This window comes from Lactuca virosa, chromosome 4 (assembly GCF_052849685.1).
Source record: "Lactuca virosa cultivar CGN04683 chromosome 4, Lactuca_virosa_CGN04683_v6, whole genome shotgun sequence".
NCBI classification, from domain to species: domain Eukaryota; kingdom Viridiplantae; phylum Streptophyta; class Magnoliopsida; order Asterales; family Asteraceae; genus Lactuca; species Lactuca virosa.
This window is the reverse complement of record NC_136429.1, coordinates 294771357-294782016: the sequence shown is the minus strand read 5'-3', so window position 1 is coordinate 294782016 and position 10660 is coordinate 294771357. Positions and strand designations below refer to the sequence as shown.

At 36.2% G+C, this 10660-nt stretch overlaps 1 pseudogene across 1 annotated transcript in view; it reads left to right on the top strand.

Annotated features, from left to right (window-relative positions):
• The first annotated feature begins 2310 nt into the window (after positions 1-2310).
• The window catches only part of LOC145105991 (uncharacterized), an 85522-nt pseudogene continuing 77172 nt past the window's right edge, over positions 2311-10660 (top strand). Inside the window, exons 1-3 of the transcript XR_013707450.1 lie at positions 2311-2427; positions 2521-2693; positions 2791-2866. The product of XR_013707450.1 is annotated as an uncharacterized LOC145105991 (transcript). The remainder of the gene's footprint in view (positions 2428-2520; positions 2694-2790; positions 2867-10660) is intronic.

Below are 10660 nucleotides of genomic sequence, written 5' to 3'. Positions count from 1 at the left end.
CCAAATCTGACTTCGTATGAGGAAGTTATGAATTTTCTAAGATTTGGCATAACAGTATGCAGCCTGGAATTCGAATTATAGATCGAGCGATTTTTAGCCGACACAACCTAAACGGGAATCAAAGATCTCGTCGATAGTGGTTCAACGGTAAAAAGACAGATGAAAACGGACGTCGGATAAAGAAGTTATGAATTTTAACGGACTTTTCCTGTCCCGACCTGTTAAAAATATAACTTGAAAAATAAAGTCAAAATTAGCTGACGGAGTCTAAACAAAAGTTGTAGAGTATAATCTCACCTACACGTGGATATAAAGAACGTCGAAAATGGAGTCCGTATGCAAAAGTTACGAATTTTTAATGTTCAAGGCCCAAATTCTGAGGCTGGTCCGAAGGCGTACGCCCAACGTACTTGGATTACGCCCAACTTACTCGTGTACGTGATCCGGGGTTGGTCACCCCCTACTCCTTCGCATGATGGACGTGTATTTGTAGCTATGACACGTCTGAAGCTCGGAACCCGATCAGGCGCCACGTCTCGTAAGCCCAGCGTATCGAAGTTACGCCCACCGTAGTGGCTGGTGAAGTAGTACGCCCCCCGTACCATGATATTACGCCCAACGTAATTTGAGGCATCAGCCTCCTATAAATACCAAGCGAAGCCCTCTGGAAATGGTTGCTAATTTTCATCTTCTTTCACTCTAAAACACTTGTCTAGCCACTCTAAACCACCCCGAAGCCTAGGGAACCTCCCTAACACCCGAAGCAAGTCCCGAAGCCCCGAAGTCCCCGACAAAAATAACTTTTTCGAGTCGAAACTCTACCCGCGCAGAGCCCGATTTTTGATCTAACCTCCTGGTTTCGTCGAAAAAGATTGTTTTAAGGAACGAATTGCTGTCCAATCACCACCTTATCAAGTGTGTGTATAGTCACTTTCATATTACACATAGATATGAAGTATTTTATATAAAATACATGCTATGTGAATATATATTGTTTGTTTATTTGAGATGGATGTTGAATGAATGATTTATACAGGTTTTAAATGATTTAAACAGTATATATTTTATATCTACAAAAATGTTGGGTAAAACATGGGTAAATGAAATAGTTGGTATGTAATGAAAGATGAGTTGGATAAATGAGATGATCGGTGATATAGATCATGAGATGAGAGTGAGGGTGAAAAATGAGAGAAGCCCTTACCCAAACGTTGGCCCCGTCATCTAGCAGAGTATGGATGACAACCATGGACTATTCTAGACGGTCCATGGAACACTAGCAGGATCGCAACCTGTAGGTGTTATGAACAATATGTTCACTTGGTGTACTCTAAAAACCCATTGACATGTATTGCAGGTGGACTCTTGCAAATAATATTGTCGATAAATGAGAGCTATGGACTTAGATCCTGTTCGATGAACCCTGGCAACTATGAATTTAGTGCTTGTTGTATAAACTCTGGCGACGATGTACTTCATGCCTATTCCTTAGGATAAATCCTTAGGAATGAGTGATAGATTATTCTTAGGGTAAATCCTTAAGAAATAAAGAAGATAATGGGGATGGGTAATTGGGTTACTTGTTTGATGATAAAACACAATAACTTTATTATTGTGGGCTGAAAACCCTATGTACTCATCAGGTTTCCCAACTTGGCCCACTCAAGTTATTTGTATCACAGGTGTCGATACGAAGCTACGTTACACTGAGAGATTAAAGGAGATGTAAAATCACTAGTGTAAATGAAAGTAAGTTTTGTTTATGCTTATGTTTTTGTATTGACGATGACATCCTAAAGTTTTAAAATGAATAAAATACATTTCCTCGGAAATGATTTGATAACATATTTATCATGTTTTTTTGGGAACAAATTCTGCAACGTATTTCTTTAAAAGATACTCTGATTTTTAAAATCAAGCATAAATGGGTCGTGAAACTGGGGATGTCACAGTTGGTATCAGAGCATTAGTTTAAGCGAACTAGGAAATTTGTAGGATTTCTAGACTTAAACTTAGAATGCTAAGCAATGATTGTGAGATGAGTGTCTACTATATTTTAGACATGAGCACTAGTTCATTTTAGAGAAGATGCCTAAAATGTTTTTATGTTCTAAATGATTTATGATGCTATTATTTGTTCGGATCTATGGTCTGTTGCCGACCGGATCTGGAAACTTTATGTGTTAAGGATTCTAAATGTATAAGCTACGATATTAGAACTAGCATGTAACGCTTAGGAGTGATAACGAAGATTTAAACGTCTATCAAAAATAAAGATCTAAATTCACCTACTTTGGTGTATAGATCGAAATGGCAAGCACTCGAAGTGGATTCAGAAACGGTAGCCCGCAGCCTGAGCCACAAATGATTGAACATGCACCCGAAATAATGGATGCACCTGAGCCAATCACGATGGTAGGAGTACAGGCAATGGTGCGGACGATGTTGGATCAACAGATGGAAGAGACAAAGCGTTTACTTTAACAAAGTAAGGACAAACTTACTGTGCCAGTACATCAGACACCTGCTCTTGGGGCAACTATCTGGGTTGCTAAGTCTGTCGAAGAAATGATCAACTATAGAACCACTGACAAGGTTGAAGTTGGCAAGAACAAGAAATTTGAGGAGGCTTTAAGATCCAACAAGAGCAACATGTTCTCAAAGTATAGCAAAGGAAGAGGTAAAGGAAAATGGTGCGATAAGTGAAAAAACGAGTAAAGACTTGTGTGGAGAGATTGGGCATTACGCCGATGAGTGTACATTTACTAAGAAGGTGTGTTACGAATGTAGGGAAGAAAAGCATATTTCTAGAGACTGCCCAAAGAAAAACAAGGCAGCAAGGCCAGATACACCACCAAGGCCAATGGCAATCCACATGATCCTCGATGAAGCAAATAACAACGCTAAGAATTAAAAGTAAAGACTTGTATCCGAAGATCAAGTTATGAATTAGCAATGTGAATAGTAACATGCGGTGTAGCCTATTAGAGGCATAGTATAGGGTAAACTTGAACCTCTGTGTAATCGTTTCAAGAAATAATATAAACCCTGGTTTTGTTATCTGATGTATTGAATGACTATGTGAAATCCTTGTATGGTGACTTGGAGAACTGCGAGACAATATTTGGGATGAGTATGAGTAGGTGTGAATGGTAGTAGAGGCCTATACTACCGGAGGCACAAGACTCGCACTTGGATCAGGGAAAGTCACGAGGTTACCAAGAAGCTAGTAATTGATTCCGTTTTGTTCTAGTCTGTCGATACTATCATTTCGGTAATGACTAAGAAGATGATTGTTATTCCCACCCAAGAGGTTATATCGAATCGAGTCCGACCAAGATGAGTTAGTCATGTGGTTCAGAGAACCAAGTCCGATGTAGTATCCCACTCAAACTGGAAGATTGAAGTATCCCAATCATTATTAAAGTAAGAGGCTTGTAGCTAGAAATACTACATGCTATAATGTGATCGCATTGGAACACGAAGGAAGGTATATTACGTTCAGCAACTCGACTCTAAAAGACTTGAGTCTAAGCAGTACATAATACGATGAGAGATCATTAGAACATGACCCATCAGTCTTCTATGGTAATCGAAGGAAAGAACTTATCTTAAGTTTGTTAAAAAGAAGGAGGAGTCTCCGATAAAGATCGAGATTGTGACTTAAAGGTCACAATTGAAAGTTCAACATGGGATAGGGAGCAGGTGCAATATTGAGCACCGCCTGCATACAAGAATTCCAAAAGTAGATACTCATTCGAAGGAAACATATAGTTACGACTATTACCTAGGATGAAGAGATAACGTATGGAGTCATTATACAAGCCATGTCTTGTTAGTGTTTCCGAGAATAGAGTTGAAGACTTCGTAGTCTGTAGCGAGGCATCTGAAGCTGGGTTGGTTTGTGTTCTAACCCAAAGGGATAAGGTGATAGCACATGCATCGAGACAACTGAAAGAACACGAAAAGAACAACCCCACTCATGATCTGGAGTTGGCAGCGGTAGTATATGCACTAAAGATATGGAGGTATTATCTTTACGGCATGAAGTGAAATTTTTTCACTGAGCATAAAAGTCTTCAGTATCTCTTCAATCAGAAGGAATTGAATATGAGACAACAACGCTGGCTAGAGTTGCTTAAGGATTACAATTGTGAGATACTTTATCACCCTGGTAAAGCAAATGTCATAGCAGATGCTTTAAGCCAAAAAGTGAGCCTTGAAAGGAAATGGACAAGAGAATTAAGAATTGAAGTTGTCTCAACAATTGTGGAAAGCATCAAGAAAGCTCAAGAAGAAGCTTCAGAGAAAAATGACCGAAAGGAAGAGCGTTTGGGCAAAACGCTGGTGTTTGGTAGGAATAATCAAGGATTGAAGGTATTCCAAGACAGGATTTGGGTACCTAAGACGGGAGGAATAAGAGATATTCTAATGGAAGAAGTGTTGGATTAGATGTCTAAGCCCATAACTATTATTGGTATGTATTCGACCCGACTTGGCATGGTCCATTTGGGTTGCATGGCATCGGAACAATTGGATAGACAAAATGAGAAAAAGGTTACTAGTGATTTATATTAATATATTATAAGTTCTAATATATTAATATGAAATCATATTATTTAATTAGTATTGATCAAGAATTAATTTAAAATTAATTTAGTGATCAAAAAGGAACTAATTAAATATGGACTCTTATATATGTGGTGGGCCAAGTTCATTTAGGTTGGGCTAAGCTTTCATGGATAGTCCATGGAGTGTTTAACCCATGCATCCTATGGAAATGAAAGGTCATGGGTATTAGGGTTTACATGAATGTAACCCTAATCCTCCACACTATATAAATAGGTCCCTAGTTCATGAAATGAGCACTAGTGTATATACACAAGAGGGCAAAACCGATTTGGTGAAAGTAACCTTATTCTCTAGTTATTCCAAGGGTTCTTGGTGTTGTGTGAACCATTTGAGGTGCAACACTTGAGGCACTAGGCTCTTAAAGGTTCAAGACTTCAAGTTTAATCAAAAGGTATGTCATTCTACTAGATTATTATACTTCATTGTATGCTAGTTAGGATGAAACCTTGGAATATTGAATATTTGCATGTATAATAGAGAAAACATAGATCCAAGGTTTGTAGGGTTGCATGTACACCATAGGAGTGTTAGAATGCTCAAAACCTTTCAGTGGTATCAGAGCCTAGGCTTGTTTTTAATTATACTTGATGCTATTTGCAAGAAAATTCGTATTTTTGGAATCTTCCAGTTCACCACGAGGTGGTAAAATTTACCACGAGGTGGTGACTGTTCAGTGAATTTTTTTTTTAGTTTTATGGCCTGTTTTAGATTAGAATCATTACCACAAATTGTTTTTGTTAATAAAACTTGATTTTGATGTTTTGGTAATGTTTATTCTCATCCAAATAAATGATAATTGTCAAAGTTTCAAGACTTGTTTTAGTTTATGTGATTAGCTAAGTTCTAGAAAATTGTTGATATGAATTATCTTCACTTATGAGTTTGATCTTGTTCATAGAAAAATTACTTGATTATTGTGTTAATTGGTAATTTGATCTTAATGGTTTTTTATGAACTCCATAACGTGTCCTCAAGTTATGGAAAACGAAGAATTTTTTCTTTTAAAGTGTCATTAAAAGTCATAGGTTATGAAAATGGAAGAGTCTCTAATTTTAATGTCATCATAAAATGTTTTTTATGTCTTCCATAACTTGTCCTCAAGTTATGAAACTTGAAAAGTTTTTCATAAAAAAAACCATATTAAACTCATAAGTTATGAAAATCCAAAAGTTTTTGAATAGCTCAAAACTTGCCCTCAAGTTTTGGATTCTGTAAAGTTTCCCCTCGTGAATACTTTAATTCCAAGTTAAACCCTTAGAATTTTAAAAGTTAAAATTCAACCCTTATACTATTATAATATTAATAGTTAATAGTTATATATATGTATAAGAACAAAGTCAGTCTTACTGTTAGTAGGCCTCATGCACGAAGCCGGTCTATAAGGGGGGTATAAGGTTACTGCCTATAAAATGGCAGTTTAATGGGTGCCCACTCTCACCCACCGCTTCCTTAATTGGTGGAGGGTCGTTAGCCGAACGGGTTTGACAGGACTATAATTCTCCCTTCATTAAAAGTATTAATGATAAATACTAAGTAACTAAACACTTATGAATTCCCAATCTTAGTTACTTAGGAAAATGTGAATTTGGTGCTAACCCATGAAATTACACTTTGCACTTTGCTTAAGTCGATTAGTGGAGCGCGTGTGGTTAACCGTCACACTAACTTGATTTAACAAGATAGGCAAAGGGTAACTTAATGTTTAACATAGGATCGGTGGAGCGCGTGTGGTTAAGCGGCACATCGATTAAGTGATAAATATTAAGGGTACCAAGTATATTTGCATGGTTATTCACACCTTGTTTTGTGATCCTCGACATCCCAGTCACAAAAATTGAGAGGGCACAATCGAGATTGAAACATGCCATTGAAAAGTTCAATGAATCTCAAAATATCTAGGAGTTTCAAATCCAAGTAAAACCTAATAACTTATTTCGTTTTTCATGGTGGAAATTGGTGAATCGTCATTCGCCTACCTTCAAATATTTTATAGCTTGGATTACGGCATCCCTCTTCCAAGTTATAAAATGTTGTGGTGGGTCCTAGCCTTAATATTTCATATTGGGTGTTATATTAAGGACTTAAATCAACTAACTTGAATATCTCCCATTGTAGATGTCTGGTTCAGACAACTATGATCTTCCCAAATCTCTTGGAACAAGATTTCCTAATGAAGATGATATCCCGCGACTGGTTCATGGAAATCATACTTCTCTTCCTCCACCTCCTCCAATTATTCTCCCTGACCCACAAGCTCGGAGACTTGAAAAGTTCAAGATCACTCAAGCCTTGCTTGCAATGAAACATAAAGATGGAAGACCTGTGTGCACTCATGTCTTAGGAATGAAGTCACACATTGACAGGTTGAGAATGTTGGGTGTCGTTGTTCCAAGGAAGTTGGCTATTGACTGGGTTCTTTAGTCACTTCCTGAGTCGTATAGTGAGTTCATTAAGAACTACTATGTGACAAATCACGACATGACCCTTATTGATCTTACCTATTTACTTGTTGCTGCTGAATCATAAATGTTTTAGCGCACTGGAAAAGTAAATATTGGTGGAATGTCTCTTTCTCAAACTTCCATGGACATTGACAATGGTAACATTGGAAGTCCAGAAAAGCTTTCTCTTTCCAATGGAATGGGATCGGCCTTGGTCAACCCAGTCGACCAAAAGGTAAAGAGAAAGGATAAGTCTGTATGTATTTATTATCGAGAGAAGGGACATTGGAAGCGAAGCTGCCCTAACTACCTGAAGGATCTGAGAGAAGGAAGAATCAAAAAGTTTGACTCTGCTTTAGGTAAGTCCACTATCTAACTCTGTTAAGTTCCTAATTGATGATTCTTAATACAAAATGTGACTCGGTTACATTTTGGTGTTTGGCAGGATCAAGCAAAGGGAAGGAAGCTTAAAAGAAGAGTATGCTGAATCTGATCGCGAAGATGAATTTCAATCTCATGGTTCGAAGATCGGATTCTTGAGCTACTTCTTAGGAGTTATGACAGATTGCCAGGAAATATGTAATAGCATAAGTTTTCATTTAAAATTGCATTGTAAGGAAAAGTTTTCCACATTTTATAAATAAATAAAATTTTGTTATACTTTATTTTATATCTCCTTGCAAAAAATGTTATGGAAAATTGATGTTTGTATGTTTCTAGCAATAATGGAAATGTGAATTTGATTCTTTTATTTGTGGTAGTGTCTAAATTTACCAAACATGGAAAGATTCTCATCACCCAAGTTTTCAATTGGACCGAAACTTGGAATCATGCAAGTTGTATGATGAATGAGAATTTTCATCTTTGGAAAATTAATATTAATTCCTTGTTCACATGTATATGTGAGTCAAGTGAAGGACTAAGGGATCGAGTACACATTCTTGTGCACTGGTCAAGTCCACCACAAAAGATCGATAAGACTATTCGTCATGATTTACTAAAACTTAGTAAATATGGTTATACTTACAAGTTTAAGTATGGCAGAACGAATGAGAAGAATCCAATTTGGCAGAAAGATAAAAGTTTCTCAAATCTGAAAAGATGGGAGAGTACTTTAGTATCATGTTTTATGATCATATTAATGATTGTGAGATCATATCACAATTCATCCTCTAAATACATCTTAGTGCATTCTTATGGCTAAGAAGAGGAATCATGAATTGTTGAAATGGTTAAATAAAGAAGATGAGTCATACACGTTCCAAAACAAGTCTTAGAGTCATACTCCAAGATTGTAACTTGAGTGACACGTCTTAAAGAAGGTTTATTAACACTAGTCAAATGTAAGAGTAAAATGTGTCCTACTCTTGTACATTTGAAATTGGTAAGTTGTGATGTTTTGGATAAAACAGAGACCAACTAAGGCCAATTGTGTGAAGTGTTTGTCTTGATAAAAATCTGCACTATCTCTTGAATATTTGTTTGACAAGGCATGGTACTTATCAAGAGAGTCTTATATGTCAAGAGGATAGTGGGAGTCTAAAAGATTCTGAAAGAGTTTCAAGAACTGATCAAGAATAAAACCTGTAGTTTATCACTAGCACACGACTTGAGGTTTATAACTTATCGTGTTGACATATTACTATTTCTGTGCCCATTCCAGTTAATTTTGGCTTTGGATATGAGTTCTGAGAATTCTCAATTGGTTGCATAACAACTTGGAAGCAATGGCAGGCCCTTGTGCTGCCAGGTGGCAAGAATTTAATATTGCACAAGTTCAGTCCATATGAGTTTGGATTTGTCACTAACCTTGTCTTGTGATTATGGTTTCGACAAATTCACATGGATAGGAACTCATACACCATAAAATCTAAGTGTCATAAGGTTTCTCTCCGATTCATGAAAATGATGGTGAGGAAACGCTTTCACTAAGTAGATTTTAAGTAGATAGCAATTGTGATATTTGCATTCTCAAAGTCGTTAGTGGAGCGTGTGTGGTTAACCGGCACACTAACATGGACTTGTGAGAAATGGCAAATGTCTAAACAATTGAGACTATGATTACGGCATCCCTTTTCATATTTTTAAAATTGTTTAGACACACATGTGAGCTATGTAAGTAAAAGGTGTATGATTTTGATAAAGTTTTATCAAATCATCTCGTATCAAAAATCTAAACTTTGGAAAGAAAGTCAATAAAGTATTGATTTCTAGAAATCCAGTTGATTTCTGAGTACATGTCAAAGCTAGTGGGAGCATAAGTGTTATGCTAACAATTATCATGTTAGTGGGAGCATGATAATTATGATAAGTGTTGCAAGTTATCAATGTTAATTATAGAAAAAAAAACAAAAGTTCAATTGGGAAAGGTTGTTTTGCTATAATTAAGGGAGAGGAAATTATACTTCATTTCAATTCTAAAAGCTTATATTGAGGTTTTAATCATCTTTAGTCAAGGATATATATGAATTTTATGTTGGAATGGCTCAACATAAGGAAATTCTATATATGGGTCCATTATTTGCGTTCTAAAATTCGATTATGATTACGGCATCCCTTTTCATAATCAGAATTATGAGAACTTGGCAAATAGAAATAGAAATATTATAGCAAAAAGACTGGTCTAGTATCATGTCTTTATGTGAGACATCATGAATCGTATCCCATATGCTTCGGATATAGGATCGATTGCATGTGCTATAATATTCATCCTTTCTAAATTTTCCAAATGCTCAGGGCATTAAGAGGGGAAAAGTCTAGAATTGGATATGACTAAAATGATTGCAATTGTCGAGGACAATCTAAGGTTTACCAAAGATTGGTTGTTCATGGACAGTTGGAAGTATATTGTTAATTTTGGAAGGACCATATTGACATATTCTGAAAAGAGGCAACTCTTGTTCAGAAGTGATAGTCAAAATGGGAATATGGAAATGTTTTCCATAGGTGGAAGTTATTCAATCTGTGTAAGATTAGAAAACTTAATGCAAGAAGGATGTTCAAAGCAATGTACTTTGAATACTTTGTATTGACTGTTGACAAGTCTTTGTGACTTTGTGCATAATCATTACAAGAGGATCAGTGCATATAAGTTTAAAATCTAACAGATTTCGGTAAATAGTAGGAATTTGGAATTCTGACATTTACGATAAGGATTTGGGATTGTGAAATGAGAATCATTGGAATTATGTTCAATCGATCTATTTCACAAAGTAAAAGATCATAGACAAACATAGTGTGTATACTTGGTGTATGACATGACTATTGTTTGGATAAACATAGTGTGCATGATTGGAGCATGGCATGACTATTGTTTTGATTCAAGTATAAAGTTGATTAGTTGAAACATTATACAATGAATAATGTGTAATCAATATGGTGATAAATAAAAGGTGTCCTATTTATATTCATAAGTTCTGAGACCATATTGGATTCGATTATTCTTGTGTTTCACTTTACATGTTTTGACTTCCAGAATAACTAGGTCATTCTTCACGAATAACTAAGTTATTCAAACCATCCACAGTCGATAATACGTTGGAAGTACGTATTAAGGCAAGACTGTCATGAATTGGGTTTGTAGATGT